General features: G+C 38.1%; 1 protein-coding gene across 12 annotated transcripts in view; it reads left to right on the top strand.

Annotated features, from left to right (window-relative positions):
* SLC20A2 (solute carrier family 20 member 2) overlaps positions 1-26,809 on the top strand; it is a 108,843-nt gene that overhangs the window by 36,337 nt on the left and 45,697 nt on the right. The window contains exons 1-4 of one of the 12 annotated variants that reach the window (XM_080662885.1): positions 4,737-4,848; positions 6,159-6,203; positions 7,557-7,622; positions 8,829-8,940. The exons of 5 other annotated variants lie outside the window; for them this stretch is intronic. The gene's annotated coding sequence lies outside the window, so the exon portion shown is untranslated. Of the gene's footprint in view, positions 1-4,593; positions 4,849-6,158; positions 6,204-7,556; positions 7,623-8,828; positions 8,941-24,472; positions 24,594-26,809 lie in introns of those variants that run through there. 6 more of the 12 variants (XM_080662886.1, XM_080662882.1, XM_080662881.1 and 3 more) reach the window with 6 other exon arrangements.

Below are 26,809 nucleotides of genomic sequence, written 5' to 3'. Positions count from 1 at the left end.
GAAGTATTGACAGGCTAACTAGCTATGAAGTATGCCAGTATAATCACTCTTAAGGCTAGGATGGAGAAGTCATTGCTTTAGGGTATATATAGTTGTAGTATTGAAGGACACATAATATTTGTTTCAAATGATGGGATGAAATAAATAGAACACTTACTATTTTAGCAATTTTGTAATCAGAGCATATCACTACTTCATTTTAGTTTAACATAATAGTTGATATGACAAAAGTAAATATAGTAATCAGGATTGAAATTTTTTATAAAACTGTAAATTTTAAGAGTAAGATAGGTAAGTCTTAAAAGGTTTCATTTGGAAGCAAAGGAATGGAGTATTTTAGACTTTTTGAAGATTTGCTGCTTAACAGACCACCTAATACTTAGAAAAACAAACATTGATTATGTCTCACTATTTTATAGGTCACCCAGGTGGTTCTTCTGGTTTGAGCTAGCCTGGCCGATCTCTGTGGTTAGCTGGCCGCTTGGCTGGGGCCACATGGTCTGGGATGGCCTCACTCATGTCAGGCAGTCGTCTTGCTGGCTGGCGCATCTTTGCTCCATGTGGTTGTCTCATCCTCAGTAGGTTAGCAGGACTGCTTCATGCGGTGGTCTCAAGGTTCCAAAGTGCAACAAGAGAGAGCGAGCCCCAGTGGGCCTGCACTTTTCAAGTCTCTGGGTTATGTTTGCTGTTGTCTTGCTGGCCAACCCAGAGTCAGTGTGGGGAGAGACTACCCACGGGTATGAATGTAGGGAAGTGGGAACAAATAGGGGTTATCACTGCACAATCTACCAAGGTGTGGAATTTGTACAGATATGCTATTTAGTCAGTGTCCCTACATTCTGACTCAGCTTTAGACTAGCAACAAGAGGTGATAGAATAGAGAAAAGTTGATCAGGCTGTCAAAGCTATAGAGTTTTCAAAGAGAGAGTTTATAGACCCTTGGTTTCTCTGAAATACTTAATCATTTGACCCCCCTTTCTACTTTTTTTTTTAAGCTTTGATCTATAAAAATAGGGAAGCTTTAATCCTCACTCAGTAAGTATCCCAAATTGATCTTCAGCAAGGACTATATTCATGTAGAAGGCGTGTGATCATATGGCTATGGCTGTTCATGGAAAGCTCTTATGTGCCTGGGCTACGCGCCCTTTGCATGGGCTCTCTGAGAGTTCTAACTCTCCCCTTGGTGTCAGCATTAACACCGTTTTACAGGTGAGAAAGCAGACTCAGAGGCTGGCTAAGTGGCCTGAGGTTATATAGCTAGAGGCTGGCGGACTACATTTTGAACTCAAGTCTTTCTGACCCCACAGCTACAATCAAAGAGTTTCTTCCCTAATGGATTGGTAATTTTTTTTTTATGCAACATGAAGCCTTTGAGTATTTTATGTCTTCTCTGAAAAACGAAACCATGGTAAAACATGAATTGTTTCCCCCTTTCTACTCTTTCCCTACCCTACCCCCTTCATAGTTGGACCAGATAACCAGGTTTAATCTGAAACTGATGAATAGCTCAGAATGTAACTTTACTGCTAGTTTCAGATGTCACTTTTAAATATTTTGGAATAACCGATCTCTCCATGACTTTTCTAAAGTTCCAAAATAAAATTCAGAATCCTGAGATATCCTGGAACATCTATTTAAAATTTCATTGGAAAATAACCTTTATTTAAAAAATAAACTGTGCTCCCCGCCCCCATCCTCACATGTGCTCCTGTAGCATGCAACCAATAACTGTTCCTACTTACCAGAACGTCGTATTTGCCTGGGTGGGCACTGGCAGTGAGCTCCTTGAACACAGAGCCCTTGTCTTTCCTGTCTGTATCCCTAGCACCTAGTCCTGGAATGGGATTATTCCCATATTTGTTACATGCTTTATAGGGGAATTCTACGCCAGGAAGAAATTCTTTTCTTCTTCTCTTCTTCCTTTGGTCTCCCTTCTTCCTTTTGTCCTCCATTTAGTTCTTCCTCCTTTCTAAAAATCATTTTCTTTTCTCTTTCTGTCTGTCTCAGTTCTTTAGCTTTTCATTTTCTCCACCATCTCAATAGTCATTTTTTATTTGTTTGTTTTGTTGTTAATCCTCACCCAAGGATATTTTTTCCATTGATTTTTGAGAGAATGGAAGGGGGTGGAGGGGTGGGGAGCCCGGAGAGAAACATCAATGTGAGAGAGACACATCAATCGGTTGCCTTTGCACAAGCCCCTAACGGAGCTGGGGACAGAACCTTGGACCCTTCTGGGGGGGCGGGGGAGAGTGGGAGCAATACTCCATCCATTGAGCCACACCGGCCAGGGCTCATTAGTCATATTTTATATTCATTACATGTTGACATAGTGTCTTGGATATATTGAGTTAAATAAAATGTATTATTAAAATTAGTTTCACCTTTTTATTTTTACTTTTTAAATGCGACTGTTAGAAAATTTAAAATCATATGTAGCTGCTCTAGAGAATCTATATCTAGGTTAATTCATTCATGCAAGTTCATAAAAATAGTTGTTTTTCTTTTAATTCCATGGATCTATTGGACTAAACATCCTTTAGATCACCACCCTCCACTGGCATAGTGCTGCCTGTCCCTCCTCCCCCACTACCAAAAGTTCATGAGAAGGAATGGGAAGAATTTATCTTGCTTTTAATGATGCACAGAGATTTTTCTCCGTTGGTATAAGTATGCCTGGAACAAAAGTACAGTTGACTCTTAAATTATTTTCACTAACAAAAAGGAAGCAGCAGGGTGACTAATGTAAACTGGAGGATACACTATCTTCTTTGGAATGTTTTAGTGCTTGCATTTTGGAACAGGTGTGGCCACTGTTGAAAGAAAGAGTAGAGTCATACTCAGCATGCTCATAAGGAACTGGCTTCAGTATAATCGATATAGGATCTGTCATATTGTTCTCTGATGAAAAATTCGATGCAGAAATAAACTTGGTGTATTTGCTTTTTCTTTCTTTCTACTGAACTATGATGTAATAGGGTAAGGGTGATTGTGTTTAAAATAGCCTCCCAACATCCTCTTTTGGCTCTTAAAATTCCAAAGTAAGTTTGCTGTGGATCACTGAGGAGCAATTATATTAATCAGAGGTCAGCCATCTATTTTCGCCTTTGGCACAGAGTGGGAAATGCCCACTTCCAGTGCCTTTGGGTTGGGGTGGTGGTGTCACCAGCCACCATCTCATGAGGGTGGAATGGGTGCTGGCTACAGCTGCCTGAGATGGGTCAGTAGGGGTGGAATCCCAGACTAGCAGCTACAGTTTTGTACAGACAGGAGGGGGATTGTGCTGGTGGTTACCAGCTCATGCCAATGACAAGCACCGTGTTTGCCACTTGGGGTATGCATGCCACAGGTGGACAGTGCTTTATAAGGACATGGCCAAGTCCATGTTACAGGACACTTGCCTGCAGTCGTGAGTTAAGTGAGCCCCTGGAGCTCAGACCTGGAATTTGAGAGTTGAGTTGAAGAAATCTCTTGAAGTCTAAACTGACATGACATTTTAAAATTAGGAAAACAACCAGCTCTGAAAAGATCTACCGGATCATAGCTAAATGGAATATGGAAGACATGTCAGAGAGAGGCTAGGAGGGGGTTGGGATAATCCAATGTTGATTCAGAAAGAAGCCTTGGACAATCATTGATTGAATTTCACTGTTTGCCATCTGTTTTTTAAAAATGGGAAAATGACATCTCCCACAGCTGTTTGGAAAGTTGATTGATATTTGTAACATGGTTTGATATTTTTCATAAAAGTGTTCAGTAAGAGCCAAATGTGTCATCAGAACTTAAATGTCTAAAATAAACTAGCCTGAACCATCTTGAATAGGTATTAAGCAGTTCTGTTCTGTGTCTTTGGTATAAGTTATACTTAGTAAGGGAGTTTATATTTTTTAAAGAAAGTTCCATGTTACTTCTAACTTTCTTTTGAATATTAGCTATATACTTGTGTTTTTTAGCTGTTAACCTGAGCTTCAATATGCTTTATAGAGAGAGAAGATCAGTCACTTACGGAGGACTGTTAACTAGTACAGCCAGCCAGGCAGTTAAATACACTTCAAAATACTTCTTGCCAAGGACAATGCCTTTTGCAAATATTTGAGATGTTTGTTCTCAGTTGTAATTTATTAGTGAACCTGTGTCCTCATAGCAATTCCTTGGGAGGTGCAGAAGACAAAGCTAAAAAGTAAGCAAATGAAACACGTTCATTATATAGGAAGGGAAAAAAGCTTTCTTTCAAGGCGACTTATCCATAGACTCAGTGGTATGTGTGCTTGTTGCCTATTTAACTTAACATAGTACCACTTCTGGCCACACTGAGTAATCTGACAGAATGTGCTTTTACCAGGCTTTTCCTGGTGAAGTGCATACAGCACTGCCACCTTGTTGCCAGAGTTTTGTCTGATTTGAATGTGCTTTAAAAATCAAGTGAGTGCCTGTAGAGAAAAAGGGCTTACTCTTTCTTTGTCAGTACTTGCAAAAACAACTTAAAAGAAGTTAGTTATCATTGGACTGAATTCAGTAATTAGCATAATCATGATGCTGTGTATTGTTCACCAGAGCACGCCCCTTGGCCAAATTTCCCATTAAGAGGACACCAGCGTTGTCCTAGTGAATAAATCCAGGCACACATGATGCGAATCAGCTAGTTCCTGCCGCTGGGGTGCAGTTAATTTTAGCCAGGGTTTGTTCTATGAGTTGTAAAACTGTTTACTCAAGTAGAAGTTAGTAAGCTGAAATGTGACTTCTCCGGCCAGCGTGATAGGATATCTATTTTAGACTTCAGATTGTGTTCACGAGCGAGCGGGAGAGCAGTCTTCTGAAGAATCGCGGCTCAGATTTCCTTTGAAAGTACTTGTAAGTACTGGGAGAATTTTTAAGAGTTCCCTTTGTTCTTTTCTCCTTAAATCTTCTTAATGTTACTAGAATAGTCATTTTTAATTTCTTAGGAAAACCAGAAACTTTGGGGTGAGTGCTTTAGAGGATTCTAAGAATGCTGGCAAGAGGTTTTTCTGCAAGAAACCTGCTTTATTCCGTTTTCCCAAGAGAAAGTATTTGATTCTTACTATTTTTATCTTTGCGAGGCAATCTGTAGATTATTACTTATTTTATCTGTTAAAGTATTCGATTAATGGAAATGGTTGTATCACTGAGCTTTATTTTCTATGGTAACCTAATTTCTGTGTGTATTATGTTAAAAGGATTCCTTTTATATTATACTTATCCTGAGCTACAAGCTATGGTCCAGAAATAATGAGAGAGTCAAATGTAATTTTGTAAAATGTGTAAATGGACAGTTTTTGTTTTTTTAGGGAGGATTTTGTACTCAATAATAAATCCATATATTCCTAAGGAGGAGCACTTAAGTAAAATACTTTTAGAATGAAGGCTTTAGAAAGTAATTGAAAGCATCCTCTGGAAGTTTGAGTTACTTATCTAAATTAATCAAGGGCCATGAAGTTCTCTAATTTTAACTGCTCTGAATTTAACAAGTCATTGCCAGCGTCAATTTGGACTGAAGAAAACTAAAGATTTTAGTAATGAATATTTTTAATTAAACCTGAATCACCTTGTTTAATTTGAAGTGTTTTAATTCAGAGAACACGGACTCCATGCCAAAACAACTTGCTTATAACACAGAGCCTTTGGTAAAGGAATTTCTTTATCAGTTAATGTGTAAATTATATCCCCTCTAGGAATATTGATTTTAATGAAACAATTCTAATAGGCTGTGTAGTAACTGCTTACCAGGCATCCCTGTCTCTCTCTTCGCTATGAACAAGGAGGGAGGCATGCCCTTAAGTGCCATTTCCCCATTTTGAAAGCTTTATTTAATGACTTCTTTGTTATTATGTGTTGTCTGATTTTAAATCCAAATGACCTGAGGTGTCAACAATGAAAGGAAGTGTTTCACTGCTACATTTAGTAGGAAAAGAATGTAAGAAGGGAAAAAAGGACCGAGTTCTTGGCTATTTGTGGAAATAAGCTTTTTAAAAAACTTACAGATTTTATTGAAGGAAAGAGAGATTTGCAGTCCAGATTAATTGTAAATATAACAAAAACATTGGTAATATCATCTTCAGCAGTAAAAAAGACTTTGGTTCAGCATATTCTTCATAATACATACTTTATTCAAAGAAAGTAACCATTCTTATTCTTACTTTTAGTTGTCAATAAGGCACCATCAGAATCTCAGTGGAGTGTTTTTAAAGGTACACTTGTTTTTACTACTCGGAAGCATGTGTTCTTTTAAGAGTCGCTAAAAAGGCTCATAAACACTTTCAGAGTGTTTTAATGATTTATGGGCTGTGAGAGATTGATACAGGTGAATGAAAAAGGAGATAATTTTTATTATGTGTCATTGTCGGAATTTCTCATGTTTGCTGGTGCTGTGACTCTGCTTCTTCTTAGCCTGTGTGCCTGATGAAGTGATACTGGTTATGGTTCCTTCATGAGTAGAGGCTCTGTTGACTAGTTATGTATGACCTTGGCCATGACAGTTCACAATGAGCTCAACTCAGTCACAAATGCGGGTCCAGATGCTGAGAAACACAGGCGGCTTTGTGGCCTATACAAAAGTCCAGGAGCCCGTGGTCTCAACCATGTGCTGTGCACTCCTGCACCTCCATTGCCATCGCTGTCATGGTCATTAACATAGTGCATATCTGTCCTCTAGTCCTGTTTAAATTACTTTCAGTGGTGGCCTGCCCTCTCCTCCTACTCCTTTACCTCTCAAAATAGTCACAAACCAAGAGGCTCTGACAGAGTAGTTCCTGACTGCAGTAGATTTATTTGCTGTTACTTTATACCTAATGACTAGCCTTCTCTTCTGAAGCTTTGAGGGACTTTTTAGGGAAGCAAAGAGCAATCTTTTCTCTGTGTCTCCTTCATCCACATGAGGTTTTTAATAGGTAACTTGGCTGCATAGCTATATGGGAACTTACGTTATCTAACAGGTTCCCTTTGTTTTGGAGCCTAATGCAAATGCTCAGTGATCACATCTCTAGAATATTCTCTTTTAAAAGATTTTGCAGGAACAGGCTTTGCTATATTGAGTTTCAACTGTTTTATCTAAAATGAAAGAACTGTGAGCAGAGGGATGCCTTCCGCTTTGCCTGTCTTGTATATAAGTAAGTGGTAGGATCTGCCTGTGGGCAGGAATGCCGATTTCTCCTGGAAATACTGGGTCTGTTGTTATTATTTAGCATGTATTAAGCACCCCCAGAGCACATACAATGCACAAAGAAAGCATAGTTCCTACTCTCAAAGAACTCACATGCTAAAATTAGGCAGGACACAGAGGCTGGGCCCTTGACGTACACACTGACACTGGCAGAAAGAATATGGAGATGAAGAAAAGGAAAACAAGATGGTGTGGGAAGGGTCAAGGATAGCTTGTGGGTTAGCTTTCAGTTCATGTGGACTTTTGCCCAATTGGATTAGGACAGACTGCAGTGCCACTTGGGGTGCTGGTACTCTCTCTTCCAACAGCTGGGCAAGTGATGAAAACGAGTGAGAAGACTGACCCCAGAAGCCTTATCCACAACTTCTGTTCTCTATTACAGTGTCCCCACAAAGGGAAGGCGTTTCAGTAGTTTGACCTACACCTGGAACTGGTACTGTCATGTGAAGTAGGTAAACTCGATATCTTACAAAGTCCAATAAATGTAAGAAGGGTCTTTCTCCATATAATTATCTTTGGATAGAATTCTGAATTTGGGTTCCAGATTTTCTCTCCTCCTGAATTGCTATGCAGTAGAACAATTTACTTGTCTCTGTACTGGTTTAGGATGTTGAGTCAACTGTTAAATTAGAGAAGCGCTTTGAGCATCTCAGAAGAAAGGCATTATGAAGGTCAACGAAACATTACTGCAGCTCATAAAGGAGTCAGAAGAGCATGAATCAGAAGGGAGCTAATAAGGCAAGCTTGGGTATTGGAGATTAAGAAACAGGAGTATACTGCATGAATCTGTGAGTCATTTTCCCCTTTATCCTCAGCCTCAGCCAGCCTCTGACTAAGGATCTGGGTCTAGTTCATGTCTCTACAACTAGAAGAGACTTGGAGAGAGCTCAACAAAGAACCTTTAAAAATGATTAAAGGGTTGAAAAATGATACCTATAATAAGATGTTAGGGAACTTCTTTTATTTAGCCTGAAGGAAAAAAATGGCTAGGGACTCTTGAATTGTTATTCAAGTATATGAATGCCTCAATACCAAGGAATAATGACCAACTGGTATCTATTTCCATTGCAAATATAAGAGTTCAGTAAGAGTTAGGTTAGAACCGGGGTCCTAATATGTGGTCCCAGTACCCTCAGTGCCAGTATCACCTGGAAACTTGTGAAAATGCACATTCTTAGGCCCCATCCACCAGCTACTGATTCAGAAATTGTGGGAGTGGGGCCCAGCAATCTGTGTTTTAACAAGCACCCCCCCAATGATTCTGATGCACATTAAAGTCTGAGGATCACTAGACGAGATCTGAAAAAGAGTATTATAAAATGGAGAATTTGGATCCTGAAATCATCCAAAAATGGGCTTTTATTTCTTGGCAATGTTTTCAATATTCTCTCTGAAGTCAGGAGATAGGTGACCTCTCAAAGTCCCTTCCAGCTCTGACTTTGCTCTGGATTTCCTCTGGCACTTGCAGAAGATTAATAATCAACCAGGAGAATTTTGCAATTACTTTTCTGAACTTAGTAGTTAAGGCAGTGCCCATTTCAAATGAGAATCAAATGAGATAATGTGATAGTAGGAACGTTGTGTTACCACAGGTATCCTACTTATCACAATGTTGTTTAATAGACCCCTTCTTCCCCATGTGACTTTTTCACAGTCATCAGAAGGGAAACTAGGGCAGAGGTCAAAACAAGGAGCCCCTTGATGTTAGCCCGCAGACCGATGGCTAGATCAGTCCGTCTCCTCATGAATCCCATTCCAGAAGAAAGGTAAGCTGTAGGGAAAGTTTGACTTCGCCCCATTTTCCCAATTCTGTCATTTCCATAGGAGGCGAAGTTGGTGGGTGAGCAGTTTTAACCAGCTGCAGGAATGGCATTCCTCACCCCTGTGGTGGTGAATTTCATTGGGCACCCTGGAAGGAGGGGCGGAGTGGGGGGATCCCAAGAGGATGCAAATACAGGATGACACGTTAGAGGTGGAGGATAGGGAACTATTTCATCTTAACATTTTGTATCTGCGGGAAACAGCCAATGGTACACATTATTATTAGGGACTTTATACAAATAAGTGGTTATTCAGTTGAATGTCCTCTCCCATGTAATTAATTATCTAGAGCCAGGCAGTTGGCAGTTCTTACCTTTGCCAAAATAGTTACTCCTAAGAGTCCCTCTAGTTATCCCAACCTCACACCCCCTGCCACTTTTTTTTTTGCACCTGATATAAATGCATCTTAATTTAGTTATGTCTTTGCCCTTTGTATATTTTCCCTTTATGCTTTTGCTTGACAGAATTGTCTTGGGTTGAAAACACAAAGTGCTGAGAGTGTGTCTATTTGTTACACTTTGTATAGCATTTAGTACAATAAAAGCTCTCTGTGATCATAATGAAGAAAGGGTTCTCTGAGGACATGTTTTGCCAGTGCTGCTCAAAAAGTATCCCACAAGTGACGCACTGCTGTCTCCAGCGTAGACGTGCTCTCCCTCGGCCAGGGCCTGTGGCCCTAATGTTTTAACACTAAAAAAATCAGGATAGGAAGAATCCTTGACTTTTATAGCTGTAATTAATTACACATTTGCAGAGTATTAAAAATTCCTTGAAGTGAGAAAAGACAAATGAAGACATTCTGGCTCAAACCAGTTTGCCTTGTAATGGGAGACAGGAATAAAGGTGGCAAGTGTGTATATCAACGCTGTTATACAATCTGGGGACCTTGTTACGTTTGAAGAAACTGACCTCTCAGACATTAAGCTGCCTGCACTGTTTTTTCCTACATCTGTGTCTATTTACAGAGGATACGAGGCCCTGTGAATGTGGTAGTTGCACACTGATAAGATATGTCTCACTAATCCAGAGGGCAGAGGTAGCTGGTTTTTAATACCCTAAATTAGTCTCCGAATGTAAAATACTTTCTTGAAAACCTGTAATCGCTCAGTCACTTTATATCCAGTAGGAAAATTCCAAGTGGTTGGTTGATTTGGTTCTTAATGATGGCAGGCAATGGTGATTATTATTTCTATATAAGGAGAAATTACCAAGTCATTTTTTTTAGGGTTTAGCCCTGGCAAAAATAATTTTGTTTCTAAAATCAATCTTGCCCTGCCTGGTTGGCTTAGTGGATAGAGTGTCGGCCTGCGGACTGAAGGGTCCCAGGTTCAATTCCAGTCGTGGGCTCATGCCCCGGTTGCAGGCTCGATCCCCAGCAGGGGGCGTGCAGGAGGCAGCCGATCAATGATTCTCTCTCATCATTGATGTTTCTATGTCTCTCTCTCTTTCCCTTCCTCTCTGAAATCAATAAAAAATATATTTAAAAAGTATAAATAAATAAAATCGATCTAATATCTAGTCCACATATGTGTCATGAAAAATAAGAGTGATTAAGTGGTACCCGGCCGGCGTGGCCCAGTGGTTGAGCGTTGACCTATGAACCAGGTCATGATTCTATTGTGGTCAGGGTTCATGCCCAGGTTGCAGGCTCGATCCCCAGTAGGGGGCATGCAGGAAGCAGCTGATCAATGATTCTCATTTTTCATGTTTCTCTCTCCCTCTCCTTCCTATCCCTCCCCCTCCCTCTCTGAAATCAATAAAAGTATATATTTTTTTAAAAGAGTAGTTTTAAGTGGTTTAGGATAAATTTTGCCTCATTATAGTTGTTCAGTCAAGAAAATTAAACTTGAAGAGAAAGAAGGAAAATTTGACTACACAAGAATTACTGACCTAATAATTCAGTAAATATCTCCAGAAACAACCTAATAAGAAACTAGTTAAATAATATATGGTGTTACCATATAATGCAACACCACACAGCCATTTAAAATGATGATGCTAGATCTATTTTGAGTAAAACTATCAGGTTACAAAATACATATGTGTGAACCATTTTTTATGGGAGGCATTTTTAATGGCTTTCATTCTTTTTTTAAATGGTGTCACTTATATGCACATGAAAAAGGAATGCTATGAACCAAATGTAAGCAATAGTTATCGCTAGCAGATGAGCTGACGTGTGATGTTCTACACTTTCTTTTTAGTTACCTATTTTATATATTTTTCTTCAATGAGCATATAATACTTAATGTAATAATGGAAAACGTTCTTTTCACAAAAGAACTATGTAATTCATTTTTGTTTTAACTTTTGTGTTTTATTTATTTTGGTAGTGACCTCTCAGCCGTTTATGTGAATAATGCCTACCCCAATGGATAAAACTAGTACACAAAAATGTGCACATAAACAGTGGTTATATTGCAATGGTAGGCCAGGAGCATTTCTCCTTGCTTTATTTTCTACTTTTCTGTAGTTGACACATTTTTATATGCATGCGTATTATTTTTGTAATGAAAAAATCTGACTTATTTTTAAGAGAGAGACTTGAGATCTAGGCTCATGGGAAGAGGCCCATACAAACTGACATGTAGCCATTAATTGATAATGATTAATCCTGTTAATTCTACAGTGTGAAAGATATTCAGCAAGGGTCTGCTTTCACTATTTACTGTTCTGGATGTTCAGTGAACTCTAATATGATCTCAAATTGTCCACGATCTCAGGTTTTGTATTGTTTGGAGAGTAAAGGAAGGGAGCTGGGGGATGCAGCATATTTTTAAGCCATTAAAATAATACTTCTGGGGTTAAGATGATCCATTTAAACTTTTTAAAGGACTGTTATTCTAGATCTTACATATAAAGAAAGGTGGAACCATATGCCATAGACCTTAGATAATATTTTGAGTGATGGTGATGAGGGATGATGGAAAGAAAAAGTCTCCTAGCTAGTGTTTCCAAAGCACTTACTTTTGTAGTATCAAAGTGTATCTCATCATTGTTTACTAAAAGTGATACCACTTTAACAGAGTGCTGGTTCCCTCAATTATTTCTGCCCAGTGCTGCTACGATGACCTTGTGGCCTTAATCTGAAGGTTATTTTGAGTAACTGTTTTAGTACTAGGGGTAATTGATTTAAGAAAATCTTGAGCAAAAAACAGTAGGCCCCCCTTTCAGCCCATTTAGTGTGGTGACACGTGAGAATAAGTACTTTTGATGGTTATTTAAAGGGTCTCTCTTTGAACTGCGTTCCTAAGCCTAGGCCTAAATGAGTGGAACCTGTCACCAGGTTTACCTGTCCATAGAGGTTTAGATTGAGATTGAATTGAATCCACTTTCAGCAGGACTGATACCTTAAACTTTATTTAAAGCCAAAGTGCCTTAGGAAACCAAATAGAATCTACTATCATGTACTACCTACCATACTTTGGCCTAGCCCTTGGTTCAGAGTCTTTGTTACTCATATAAGAGTGTTGTCTGGAATATTTGGAACTAAGAAAACTGGTTTTTCAAATTTCCTTACAAAGAGTGCTCGTCTTTTCATCCTCTCCTTTCTTTATTATCCTGCCTCTTTCTCCTGCAATCATATTTTAGGAATAATTGTCTAATTCCTCTCTCCACTATTGGCTTCTTGTAGAAGTAAGGACACATACCACATGGATTTATCTTCATTTTCTCTGGGTGGAGGAGGGGGAAAGATGTGGGTGAACTATTTAACCCAAATAGTCAGATATTCATTGGATCAAATACTGTTCCCAGTGAGAATTAATGGTAGCCACATCAGCATGTCATCGCTGCCAAGTGATTTCAACTTAGGTGAGTCACAAAGCTCTGCTGCACAGGATGAGCACAGATGTAGGAAATACCACATGCCACCTCAAGATGAAATAACTGGGTGGTTACATTTGATTAAAGATGTTTGTTAAGCAAATTGAGTGGCTCAAAGGAAAAAGGAACATCTTTTTAAAAGAGATAGAGCAGATGATAATATTTCCTGAGACTATAGACTAGGAAAAAGTAAGAAGACTGGTTGGTGTCTGTCAGGGGGAAGGGTGACTTTTGTAAGAGCCAGAGGAAAATCCATCTCAGTTTAGGATTTGGACTGAGTTTATTTTCTTCCTTTTTGGTAATGTTTGTTTGTTTTGTTTTGTTTTTGCCTTTACTTGATGACTAAAAGCAAAAGTAAGAGGATATGAATGTATTCAATATAGTGAGGTGATAGGGAGTTTACGGATGACACCATCTATTATTAAAAAAGGTTTTTGGGTGTGTGTGTGTTTTTTTAAAGAATGATTACTGTAGACTTGACTTGAAATTGAAGTGGTGGCTTGAGCAGGAAGAGAGAATTGTAGTGATGTTCTGTCACTTTCTGCTTCAGCCTACTGTGCATAGTTAAGTATCCTTAGGGATTTGGAGGGTAGAGCATCCAGCCACACACCTCTTTCTGTCACGCCTGATTTTTGCCATCTCTAGTTTTGTTTGATTTTTTCCCCCCTGATCTTTAAGTCATAGTGTCTTCAGGCTCCATGGGACTTGTCAGTAACAATTAAATAAATCCAGATGCTTACTTGGACAAAAATGACTTGAAGACTGATCCAGAAGAAACTTCTTTTGATCAGGTACAGGCATACCTCGAAGATACTATGGGTTCAGTTCTAGACCACACTAATAAAGCAAATATCCTAACAAAGCAAGTCACATGAATTTTTTTGTTTCTCAGTGCATATAAAAGTTATGCTTACACTATAATCACTATACTGCAGTCTATTAAGTGTGCAGTAGCATTATGTCTACAAAAACAATGTACATGCCTTAATTAAAAAATACTTTATTGCTAAAAAATGCTAACCATTATCTGAGCCTTTAGCGAGTCATGATGTTTTTGCTGGTAGGGAGTCTTGCCTCAATATTGATGGCTGCTGACTGATCAGGGTGGTAGTTGCTGAAGTTTATGGTGGCTGTGGCAATTTTTAAAAATGAGACAATGAAGTCTGCTGCATCGATTGACTTTTCATAAACTCTTTTTCTGTAGCATGCAATTATTTGATAGCATTTTACCCATACTTCTTTCAAAATTGGAGTCAATTCTCTCAAACCCCGCTACTGCTTTATCAACTAAGTTTTCACAATATTCTAAATCCTTTGTAATCATTTCAACAGCTCTCACAGCATTTTCACCAGTAGATTCCATCTCAAGAAACCACTTTCTTTGCTCAGACGTAAGAGAAAACTCCTTATTCATTAAAAATTTTATCATAAGATTGCAGCAATTCAGTTACCTCTTCAGGCTCCCTTTCTAATTCTAGTTCTCTTGCTAATCCCACCACATCTGTAATTAATTCCTTCACCAAAGCCTTGAACTCCTCAGTCATCCATGAAAGTCGGAACCAACTTCTCCCAGCCTCCTATTAATGTTGATATTTTGACCTCTTCTAATGAATCACAGGTGTTCTTAACGGCATTTAGAATGGAATCCTTTCCAGAAGATTTTCAGCAGATCCATCAGAGGAATCACTATCTATGACAGCTATAACCTTACCAAATGTATTTTTTTAATAAGACTTGAAAGTTGAAATTATTCCTTGATCCATGGGCTGAAGAATGGATGTTGTATGAGCAGGCAGGAAAACAACATTAATCTTGTTGTACATCTCCATCCGAAGTCTTGGGTCCATGTCAGTGAACAATAATATTTTGAAAGGAATCTTTCTTTCTGAACAATATGTAGGTCTCAACAGAGGACTTAAAATGTTCAGGAAACGATGTTGCAAAGAGATGTGTTATCATCCAGGCTTTGTTGTTCTCTTTACAGAGCATAGACAGTAAATTTAGCATAATTTTTAAGCACCTTTGGATTTTTTGAATGGTAAGTGAGTATTGGCTTCAACTTAAAGTTACCAGCTGCACTAGCACCTAACAAGAGAGTCAGCCAGTACTTTGAAACTTTGAAGCCAGGCATTGACTTCTCCACTTTAGCTAGGAAAGTCCTACATGGCTTCTTCCAATAGAAGGCTGTTTCATCTACATTGAAAATCTGTTGTTTAGTGTATCCACCTTCATTAATTATTTCTTAGCTAGATCTTCTGGATAACTTGCTGCAATTTTTATATTAGTACTTGCTGCTTCACCTTACACTTTCATGTTATAGAAACATCTTGTTTCCTTAAACCCCATGAACCAACCTCTGCTAGTTTTAAACTGTTCTGCTTGGACTTAAGGGAATGTTGTGGCTGATTTGATCTATCCCGCCAAAGTACTAAAACTTCCTCTATGTCAGTCAAAAGGCTGTTTTATGTTCTTATCCTTAAAAATAGCACTTTTAATTGCCTTCAAGAATTTTTTTTTCCATTCACAATTTGGCTGTTTGGCACAGGAGTTCAAGCTTTCAGCCTATCATCAAGATGCTTTTAAGTATTAGAATGATACCTCTTTTAAAAAGTTGAATCTTTATTGTGTTTTGAAAGGAAATGATCCCAGTAGGCAAGACTATAATAAGAAAGATTTTGTTTTCTATCTCCCCATTAAATACTAAGTAGTGAACTTCCAAAAAACTCAGTGATCAAATTGGATTCAGCTATGTAAAAGCAATATGGATATAAAGGTATCTTTTTTTTTTAAAAAAAGGCAAATCCTTACCACTTAAAAAAAAAGTTACAGTAAAGTCTACTTTTTCTGGAATACAGCTCTATGAGTTTTTACATATGTTCAGGGTTTTATTACTACCAAACAGACAGGATACATAATAATTCCAACTCTACAAAGAGTATCTTTGTATAACTCCTTTATACTTAGACCTTCCCTCCATCCCTTACTTCCTGAACTGTGAAAGTAGTCTCTAAGCCCTCCACATGGTAAAGGCTGAAAATCTAACTAGCTAAGGGGGCTTAAGTACAATCTTTGACCATTAAGTGGTTTTTGTTGTCCCATGTGTGATCCCTAGCAAGCCAGACTAAAATATAAATACAAAGGGGAAAAAAATGGGAAAAGGGACATCAACAGCTGCACCCTGTAGGGAAAGATCTCACAAAGTTGGGTTCAGCCAAATAAACAACCAAATAAGAACAATAAATCTCGGTGGGAATATCAGTACAGAGTTGCTACAATATATTTTCTAAAATGTACAGTTTTTAACACTAATTTTTGAGACATAAAGAAACTGGGAAGTGTGATGTATACACAGCAGTAATAAAACAGACAATAGACACTGCTTTTGAGGGGACCCATATATTGAACATAGAGGACAAAGACTTCAAAGCAACTACTACAAATATGTTCAAAGACTTAGAAGAAATTATTCTTAAAGAGCTAAAGGAAGCTGTAGTATCAGTGACTCATCAAATAGAGTCTATCTTTAAAGAAACAGAAATGATTTTTTTAAAAAAAGGACCAAATGCAGATGGGACATCAAAGGCACAAGCAAATGGATAAATTGAACATCAAAATTAAAAGCTGTACATCAAAGGACAAAATCAATGAAATGAAAATATGTCTACATAATGGGAAGAAATATTTGCAAATCATATATCTGTTAAGAGGTTAGTATCCAGAATATACATATAAAGAACTCCTACAATTTGATAGCAAGGAAACAAACAACCTGATTAAAAAATAGGCAAAGACTTAAATAGACATTTCTCCAAAGAAGATATACAGATGGCCAATAAGCACATGAGAAGATGTTCACCATCAATACTTATTAGAGAAATGCAAATTGAAACCACAATGTGATGTTACCTCATACCCATTAGGATGGCTACTATTACAAAATAAAACAGAAAAGAACATGCTGGGGAGGATGTGGAAAAATTGGAACCTTTGTGCACTGTTGGTGGGAGTGTAAAATTGGGCAATCACTGTGCAAAACAGTATGGTATTTCCTAAAAAAATTAAAAACAATTACTATATGTTCCAGAAATTCCACTTCTAGGTATATACCCAAAATAATCGAAAGCTGAGACTTGAAGTGATATTTGTATACCCATTTTAATAGCATATTCACAATAGCCAAAAAGTGGAAGCAACCCAAATATCCATCGACTAATGAATGGATAAAATGTGAGATACACACACACACACACAGTGGAATATTATTCAACCTAAAAAAGGAAGAAAATTCTAACTCATGCTATAACATGGATGAATTTTGTAGGTATTATGCTAAGTGAAATAAGGCAGTCACAAAAAGACAAATACTGTATGATTTTTTTTATTCTTAGGATGGTCAGACTCACAGTGATAGAAAGTAGAATGGGTTGTAAGGGGATGAGGTGAGGGGGAATGAGAAATTACTGCTTAATGGGTATAGAGTTTCTGTTTTATAAGATGAGAGTGTAGATGTGGTGATGATGTTTGCACAGTGTGAATGTACTTAATGCCACTGAACAGTACAGTTAAAAATGGTTAGATGGTACATTTTATGTGTACTTAACCACAATTACACTTTTAAAAATATATATATTTCTTTTATTGGTTTCAGAGAGGAAGGGAGAGGGAGAGAGAGATAGAAACATCAATGATGAGAGAGAATCACCGATGGGCTGCCTCCTGCACGCCCCCCACTGGGGATCGAGCCTGCAACCTGGGCATGTGCCCTTGGCCGGAATCGAACCTGGGACCCTTCAGTCTGCAAGCCAACAGTCTATCCACTGAGCCAAAACAACCAGGGCACAATTACACTTTTTTTTTTTAAATGAAATTTTGGAGTTGGAAAGTACAATAACCAAAATGAAAAACTCACTAGAGAAGCTCAATAGTAGATTTGAGTTGTCAGAAAAAAGAATCGGCAAACTTGAAGATAGAGTGCTAGAGATTATGCAGTCTGAAGAACAAAAAGAATAAAGAATGAGGAAAAATGAACAGAACCTCAGAAAAATATAGGTTACCATTAAGTATGCCAATAAGAATACCAGAAGTAGAAGAAAGGGGCAGAAAAATATTCAAAGAAGTAGTAGCTGACAACTTCCCAAATTTGATGAAAACCACTCATGTGCATATCCCAAACACTTAAACTCCAAGTAGGATAAACACAAAGAGATACACACCCAGGCATATAATTGTCAAAAATTGAAAGACTATGTATGACAGAAATACGGAAAGCAGCAAGAGAGAAGTGACTTAACACATGTGAGGTAACCCTAGTAAAATTAACAGCTGACTTCTCATCAAAAAGAGTAGAGGCCAGAACCAGTGAGAAGACAAACCAAAGGGCTGAAAGAATTCCATATCCTGCAAAGCTGTATTTCAAAAGTGAAGGTGACATAAAAACATTATAAAGTAAATAAAAACAGAGAATCCATTGCTAGCAGATCTGTCTCACAAGAAGTACTAAAAAAGAGGTTCATTGGGCTGAAAGTAAGTGACACTAGACGGTAATTTAAATATATACACACAAGAGCGCCAGTAAAGGTAATTAAGTAGGTAATGACAAAAGACAGTATTATTGCATATTTCTTTTTCTCTTAATTGATTTCAAACATTACTAAAGAGCAATTGATTTCAAACATTACTAAAGAGTGTCTGGCTGCTTTCTAGTTATTATAAGAAAGTTCTTTAGTTTACATCAAAGCATCCTCCCTAGCTCTTAAGTTTTCTAAAGGAAAAACAGGCAAAGGGAGCTACTGACTTGCCCAAGAAAGTTTGTCTTATACAATAGAATTAAGGCCAGGAATACCCTCAGAATTAGGGAATAATTTTCCTTTTTTAAAAATTATTTTTTTATTGGTTTCAGAGAGGAAGGAACAGGGAGAGAGAGAGAGAGAGAGAGAGAGAGAGAGAGAGAGAGAGAGAGAGAGAGAGAGAACTATTGATGGGCTGCTTCCTGCATGTCTCCAACTGGGGATCCAGCACACAACCCGGTCATGTGCCCTGACCGGGAGTCGAACCTCAACCTCCTGGTTCATAGGTTGAGGCTCAACCACTTAGCTGGGCTAAGAAATCATTTTCAAAGAAATCTTATAAACTGGCTTATATTTCTGATAGTATTTTTAAACTTATTTTCATGGTTCCTTCAAGTTGATAACAAGCAAATACTTATGATTTCTTAATTTAGTAAAAAGATTTCCATTTCAGTAGTCTCAGTGGGAGATATAAAGAACTAAATTTTCACCTGACTTACCCATCCGATGAAAAATTTTGTGGTCTTAATGCCTTGTTTAGACTGTTTCCACTCTTAATTTGGCAAGTTATTGGTGGAATTGAATCAGATTTGTAGATGAAGCTCTTCAAAGACTTGAACAGAATTCCCTACATTGCAAAAAAGGAAAAGTTTGACTAAATCAATTTAATAATTATTTGCCCTCTGGTGCTTTTTTTGCTGCCTAAGAACTATAGCTTAACAACCTCTGGAATGAGAACAAGAAATATGAGACTATAAATTAAGCATGGAAAATAGTTAAGATAATAATCTTTATCAACTATTCTGTTTAGATTAATGTTCTATTAATAGAATATCAAGAATCAATGTTTTTTATAAGTATTCATATTTTTATTGAGCTTTTAGTGTAATTGGAACAATTGGCAAATATGTATGTAAGAACCAAGATATCTGTTTAGATACATAGTTCCATTTTAAACTGTGACTTAGGGGAAAGTATTTTCCTAATATAGCTCTTGGAATGTAGCCAGACAGTCCAACACTTAAGGGCACAGAATTGGAACAAGTCATCCTAGTTTTGCCATTTGATAGAAGTGATGTTAAGTGATTTGCTCATGAAAACTAATCTATTTTTGGTTATGAGAGAAGGAAAAAATTACCTAGACTATCTCGGGAAGGGGGTATCTATCTATAGTGCATACAGAAAGAGAAAATGTGTAGCAGCTATTTCTATCTTAGAGTGGGAATAAATGTGTAAAGTTCAACTAGTCTTAATCCTTGCTTCCAAGCAATGTTTTACCTAAAACACTCGAACAAGGTGATAATGTCTTTAAAAATCTCTACTGCAGGTAATTCCATATTGCCAGTGGGAGATCATTTCAGTGTGCAGCAACCCATTCAGTTACAACTGTTTTTTTCTTACCAGAGTGTGGCCTTTCTTATTATAATGGAAGACTGTTTGCTATATCTTTAAATTAGGTACAATGGCTAATATGTATTTCCTTATAGGAACTTTTTGTGTGGAATTATTGAATTGCATATTTAAAATGGGGAAAAATAAAACTTTCTTACTATAACTCATCATTCAGTCATTAATTAAGATTCTATTTGGACATCTCCACGGAAATAGCACCTATGCCTCCTGAGGCAGTCTTTCAGTTGTTAAGAGAGATTTTTCATGTAGGACATTCTAAATTTTCTCCTTTTTTTTCAGGCCAAATCATTCTCTCTTAACTTTATTTCATTTTAATTATTTTTGCTTTTATTTCTTTATCTTTTTAAAAATATATTTACTTAATAGGTTCATATAATGCCTTCAAAAGAGCAAACGGCTGTGTGGAAAACATCTAAATAACAAAAATGCTTTAGAACCAAAAAGTATTTAAATGTCAGAATGACAAAAATGTAGGAGAGAGAGTGATTATAACAGGAATGAGGCCTGGAGACGAAAAATGGTTTTGAAGGGCTGAGTCGACAGGATCTGCAGTGGAAACTTCAGATAGAGGACCAAAATAAGTTTGTTCATGTTCCATAAATTCATGAAGGCCGTTGATTGCACTTGCTCAAGAAAGGGTCAGTAATTTCCACCCCCTCTCCCCACAGAGCAATCTTGTGGTTCATTGTTCCAGGCTAAACTGCCTCTTCCTAATCCTGTGGTCTCTGGTTGATAGAGAGTAATAGAGTTGGAAAGGAATTAAAGATATCATCTAATCTTGAAAACTTCCCAGGATGAAGGCTCTGCAGCATTCTTAGTAATCCATTCTCTTTTCTCTTTCTTTGTTGTCTCTGCCTCCGCATCCCCGGCTTAGGCCAGCACCCTAAGGAATCTCAACTCCCAGAATAGGAGCTAGCATCATTAAGAAGGCCTGATGAATGTCAACCAGGAGCATCACTTCCTAGTGTGAAAGTACCTCCTGCGTAGTAAATAGATAATGCACTTAGGGAATCATTATCTAACTTATACTTCCAGTTATGACAGTCACATCTTCAAAATTACCAAAATTGGACTAGAGGATTCCTAAGTCCCTTCAAATTCTAATGTTCTATGATCCTCTTATTCTGTGAACCAAAGTAGGAGTAAATAAACATTATGGGTTGTTTCTTATAAGCATTAACCTCAAATACTGTTTTAGTAAAAAAGGCCTGCGAAGTACTTGGCTCCATCAGGACATTTTCCTATTATTTGGGCTAAGTTCAATCCTGATGGCCACCCCTCAAGTGAAGCATAAGGAAGATTAGGGGAGAATCCTAGAGAAAGACCAAGTGTGACTGAGGATGGACCTATAGAATCCTGCAAATGGAAGTATGATAGAAGGCTCCATGCTGAGACCAAGTATTCAGACTCCAGAACAAAGGGAAATTCTTGAAAGTGAAAAAATAAGGTAAAACAGAATAGAAGATGTATTTTCAGTCTTAAATTGTAGATAGTAAGTTTGAAGAATTGTCTGAGAGGCTTAGGCTGAAAACAAACAGATTCATGTGTTTATTAGCAAAAACTAAGCGTATTTTGGTGGCACATTCCTAACTTTTTAAAAAGTATACTTTTCTTTGTAGTGTTTTTCCTAATGATAAAAGTGGTAGAAAAATGGTAGAAAAATTTGGATAATATTTAAAAATGTAAAGTGTACCTAGAGAGAGCCACTCTTAACCTTGAGCATATTTCTGTAGAGTCTTATTGCCAGTGCATTTGTAAACACAATTGAAATTATATGGCACATACCATTTTGTGTACTGAATTTTTATTTAGTATTACTATGTTTCAATGTCAGGAAAACTCTTGAGTTAATCCATTTTAGTGACTACATCATAGTTCATCTTCTTTCCGGGAACAGTTAAATAGTTTCCTCTTTTTCATGATTATAATATGTGATAATGTTTTTATTTTCCCATAGAAAATAAATGCTGTTACTTAAAACTGTTTCAATTATTTCTAACTGTACTTATGGGAGGTAACATTACAGAACTGATTTTAGAGTTGGTCAACAGAGTTGCAGACCACAGTAACATTATCGCTTGCTCATACTCCCATTTTCTTTAATTAATCTCCTTGAAGCTTTTAGTATATGAAGTGTCCACAAGTCCAGATGTAAAGTATGTTTAATCTGTGGTACCCCATAGTGGATTTCCAGCTGAAGTGTTCATATTTGCCTTAAATGTGATGCTTAATAAGTGGTTTCCTCCATTTGGGTCCCGTAGAGGCAGTGTTGAAGACCTGTCTCCCCAGGAAGGCCCGGCTTTCCTTTTCTCTACAGAAGTGCTAAATGCCTGGTTCGAAGAGAGATCAGTAGTCTGTCCCAGCAGCAGGCTTTCTCTCTCATCTCTGACCTGGGAAGAGTTGTGTCTGAGGAATTTTCTATTTGCAGTGCTAAGTCAGCCACCTCCTCTAATTGATCTGTTTTTGCTCTTTGCTTCTTGAGCAATTGTTTTAAACATGGTGTGACAACCTGTCCCCAAGCCCTTACTCTATTGGTTGAACTGGCTGGTTTTTCTGTATCTGAATGTTACAGTATTCTTTCATTGAATAAGGCAACTGCTCTTTTTTTTTTTTTTTTTAACTATTTAACTAATACAATTTATCCTGGGGACTTGGAGGCCGGTGGAAGACAATGCTGGCAGTATAGGAAAGGAAAAATATCAAAAGTGAATATTACCTTTTATGACCAATATTGTTTTCTTTTTCCCTCAGTTTTATTGATGTATAATTAATAAAATTGTAAGTTATTTGAAGTATAATATCATGATGATTTGATATACATATATATTGCAAAAGGCTTCTTCCCATCTATTAACTTATTCATCACCTCACATATTTATATACAGGTGTTGTTTTTTAATCACTTTACTGAGGTATAATTTATGTACAGTAAAGTTTGCAATTTCAAGTATAGTTTCATGAGTTTTGACACACATGAAAAGTAGTGTAACCATCACCATATTCAAGGTACAGAACAAAAGTTTCCTGTGTAGACATGTTTTCGTTTCTTTTGGGTAAATATGCCTTGGAATACCACTACTGGCTTGTGTAAGCTTATGCTTTATAGGACACTATCACTGTTTTCCAAGTGGCTTTACCATTTAGTGCGATTATTTTTTAGCACTTTTTAGAGGTTTTTTTTTAAAAAAATTTTTTCTTTATTGATTAAGGTATTACATATGTGTCCTTATCCTCCATGCCCCCCTCATTCCCCCACTCATGCCCTCACCCCCCCCCCCCGCCCCCGGTATCTGTGTCCATTGGTTAGGCTTATATGCATGCATACAAGTCCTTAGTTGATCTCTCCCCCTTACTTCCACCCTCCCCTACCTTACCTCTGAGGTTTGACGGTCTGATCAATGCTTCTCTGTCTCTGGATCTGTTTTTGTTCATCAGTTTATGTTGTTCATTATATTCCATAAATGAGTGAGATCATGTGATATTTATCTTTCTCTGACTAGCTTATTTCACTTAGCATAATGCTCTCCAGTTCCATCCATGCTGTTGCAAATGGTAAGAATTCTTTCTTTTTTTTACTGCAGCGTAGTATTCCATTGTGTAGATGTACCACAGTTTTTAAATCCATTCATCTGCTGATGGGCACTTAGGCTGTGTCCAGATCTTAGCGATGGTACATTGTGCCCCTATGAACATAGGGGTGCATATATCCTTTCTGATTGGTGTTTCTAGTTTCTTGGGATATATTCCTAGAAGTGGGATCACTGGGTCAAAATAGAGTTACTTTTCTCTGCCTCTTCGTCTCCCTCAAAAAAGTTCCTGTGCCTTATAATATATGTCAGTCTTTAACCAAAGACAAGGCTAGAGTTTGTACATAGAGGGAGGTGGGCTGGATATATCCACAAACTACTAGAAGGATTTGAAAACTTAGTAAGTTCTTCCTGTGTCTACAGTGATACCAATAGCTTCCAGTTGTTTGATGCTAAGCACAACTTAGAAAACACTTTGCTTATGTGAGATTTGATTCTGACAATAAACCTGTAAAGTACATGTGTTATTACTGTCCTTACTTTACAGATAGTGAAACAGGATTCAGAGTGTACATGACTTACCCAGTGTCACACTGCTAGTTAGTAGCAGAGCCGAGACTGAGCCCCAGGGGTCTGTCTGTTAATACTGATGATAGTCATCACGTAGTGATTCTGGCACTGTGCTAGCACCTTTACACAACTGCCACGCTGTGTGCATTATTGTCATTCTTAGATGAGTCATTTCAGTGACTTGCCCAGGGTTGTGTAGCCAATAGCTGGCTGGACTGGAATGGACCCAGGGCTTCTGACTGCAGGTCCTTTACTTTTTTCCCCTCTCCATTCAGGAGGAACAAATGTTCCTTTTTTTTTCTTTTTTTTTTTTTTTAACAGCAGAGAGAAAAGGACATTCGGTGCTGGGCAGGAGCCACAGTGAATTAGCAAACTGCCCTTGCCACTTTTCCAATTTACGGTTAAATCTGCGGCTTATTCACTTTGGATGTTTGATATCTTTACTATCAGGCTTTATGTTCGTGCTGGTTGTCCTCAGTGAGTAAACCTGCTTTTTCCTGCTTCTGTTATCTGGGGGGGGGGAGGGGTGCCTCTGTGACCCATGCTGTAAGCCGGGCTCACAGGTGGCTTGATTGTCTTGTCTTGCCTTTGGACATCATTTTCTTTCCCCTTCTTACCCTCTCTTTCTATCCCCTTGTCATCCTCTCTGCCCCTCCCTTCCTTTCTTGCTTTTCTCTCAGCCAGAATGTCATCTGCCTTCCTCCAGGCTCCTGTGTTCCCATAGACTGCTTTGCATATTTACCAATTTGCCATTTAAAGGTAGTCTCAGAGCTGTTTAGTAGTGTTTTGATCTTTTACCATTAGTGTGAAAATATGAAGCTCAATATTCTCTATATAAACATACTATGACTTTCCATTTATTTTCTTAAAATTTAAGTGTGTGAGGTAGATGTTTTCATGAGCTATCCAAGAATGATGCTAAAGTATACTACTTATAACAAGATCTGCAACCTGAAAGTTGAAAAAAAATGTTGTTTCTGCTGCACTATTTTATAAATAATAAAATTCCAAAACTGAATCTTCCACTTTATTTAAATATTGTCAGGAAAAGCTAGTAATTTTAATGCCTGAGCCATCAGGCTGACTCACATGTAGCAGAGTTACTAGATTTTACATTGTACCATTGAAGAGATATCTGTGTCTTCATATTTCTACCTAAGTCAGAATGCTTGGTTCAACCCTAGCTTCCATGAAAGTGGATTTTACATTGTTAGAGGGTGGGCGTAGGCCACCTTTTAATAATGTTAGAGGGTTTTAGGAGAGGAATTGGAAAATTACTTCCGAGCACCAGGTCTGCTGCGGGGGGTCCTGGCTCCTTCCCTTCCTGAGTTGGAGGGGGGCTTGATCTGGGGCCAGTCCATGAAATCTCAGGGAACAGATCCCCATAGGCCAGAAGCACATGGAAAGGAGGCTGGCCATGGGTCAATCTTTTATTTACTTATTTTTTTAAAGTTTTATTAAAAATTGATCTTGGGGGAGGGGAAGGAAGAGAGAGAAAAACATCAATTTGTTATCACACTTATTTATGCATTCATTGGTTGATTCTTGTATGTGCCCTGACTGGGGATCGAACCCACAACCTTGCATATCGGGACGATGCTATAACCAACTGAGCTACCTGGTCAGGGCTGGGCCAGTTTTTTAAAATGTCAAGTCTCCCAGGTACCTAAGCCACAATTCACTACGGACCTGGTTGTCAGGGACTGGTTGCACCAATTGAGGAGGTGATTAGAGTCTGAGGCTGAGAGAGGAGGGACTGCTGATGGGAGAACTGAACAGACATCTCCTTAGCACGTTTGCTTGGAGAAGTCACCTTGGATGTTACCTTTGGCAGCATTTGAGAGAAGAGATTCTCCTACCCAAACTTCTTCTGGCATAAATTTCCATTGTGTTATAACTCAGCAGCATTCCATTTTAAGCCATAATCATATCTGTCTAGAAATATTCTGAGAATGTTTGTTTTCACTTGAACATTCAGATTCCTAATGTTGATAAGAGGCTACAGTTGAAGCATATGCTCACAGAGAAAGTTATAGGAAAAGAATCCATAAACACCTGAGAGTCCTGACAGGGCACTCCTTAGGCTGGTGAGAGAAGTAGAGTTGATTCAGAGATCAGGGAACAAAAGCAATGGTGGGTGGAACCAAAAGTTGAGAAGCTTGTTCAGAGGGCATCAGGGTCCTGAGAAAAGAAAGTGAAGCTCTTATGAACGTTACAAGTTTGGGAGACAGAACTTAAGAAACCCCTCAGTGCCTCCTGTAATAATTCAAAACACTCTAAGGTCCCTCTTCCTAAAATGCAAGAGGTTGGTGGCATTTGAAAATTGGAAAGTAACTTGTAACCTTCAGTCCTGTGAATCCCACCCTTGTAGGGCTTTCACATCAGGGGAAGGAGAGAGAGTTAGGAAGCTTTCAATTTTTTCATGTTCTTCAGGTTTCAATCTTTACATCTAAATCTTTCATTTGCTTTGGTGTGAGGTAGGGATCTAGCTTTTTCCCATTCCTTTCAGATAGCAGTTAGCAAGTTATCCCAGCATCATGTCTTGAGTAAGTCTAATCTTTCCCCACTGATTTGATCACCCATCTTCAAAATCCTACTTTCAAACAACCAGCACTGTCAAATGCCACACATGGTCAGACCTCAGACCTCAGCCACTGTGAATGTGGGCTGTCCACAGTCCTGGCAAATTACCA

The sequence above is a fragment of the Plecotus auritus genome (genome assembly GCF_963455305.1).
Source record: "Plecotus auritus genome assembly, chromosome: 3".
Classification (NCBI taxonomy): Eukaryota; Metazoa; Chordata; class Mammalia; order Chiroptera; family Vespertilionidae; genus Plecotus; species Plecotus auritus.
Note: the sequence above shows the minus strand (reverse complement) of the source record. Positions and strands in the feature narration are given on the sequence as shown.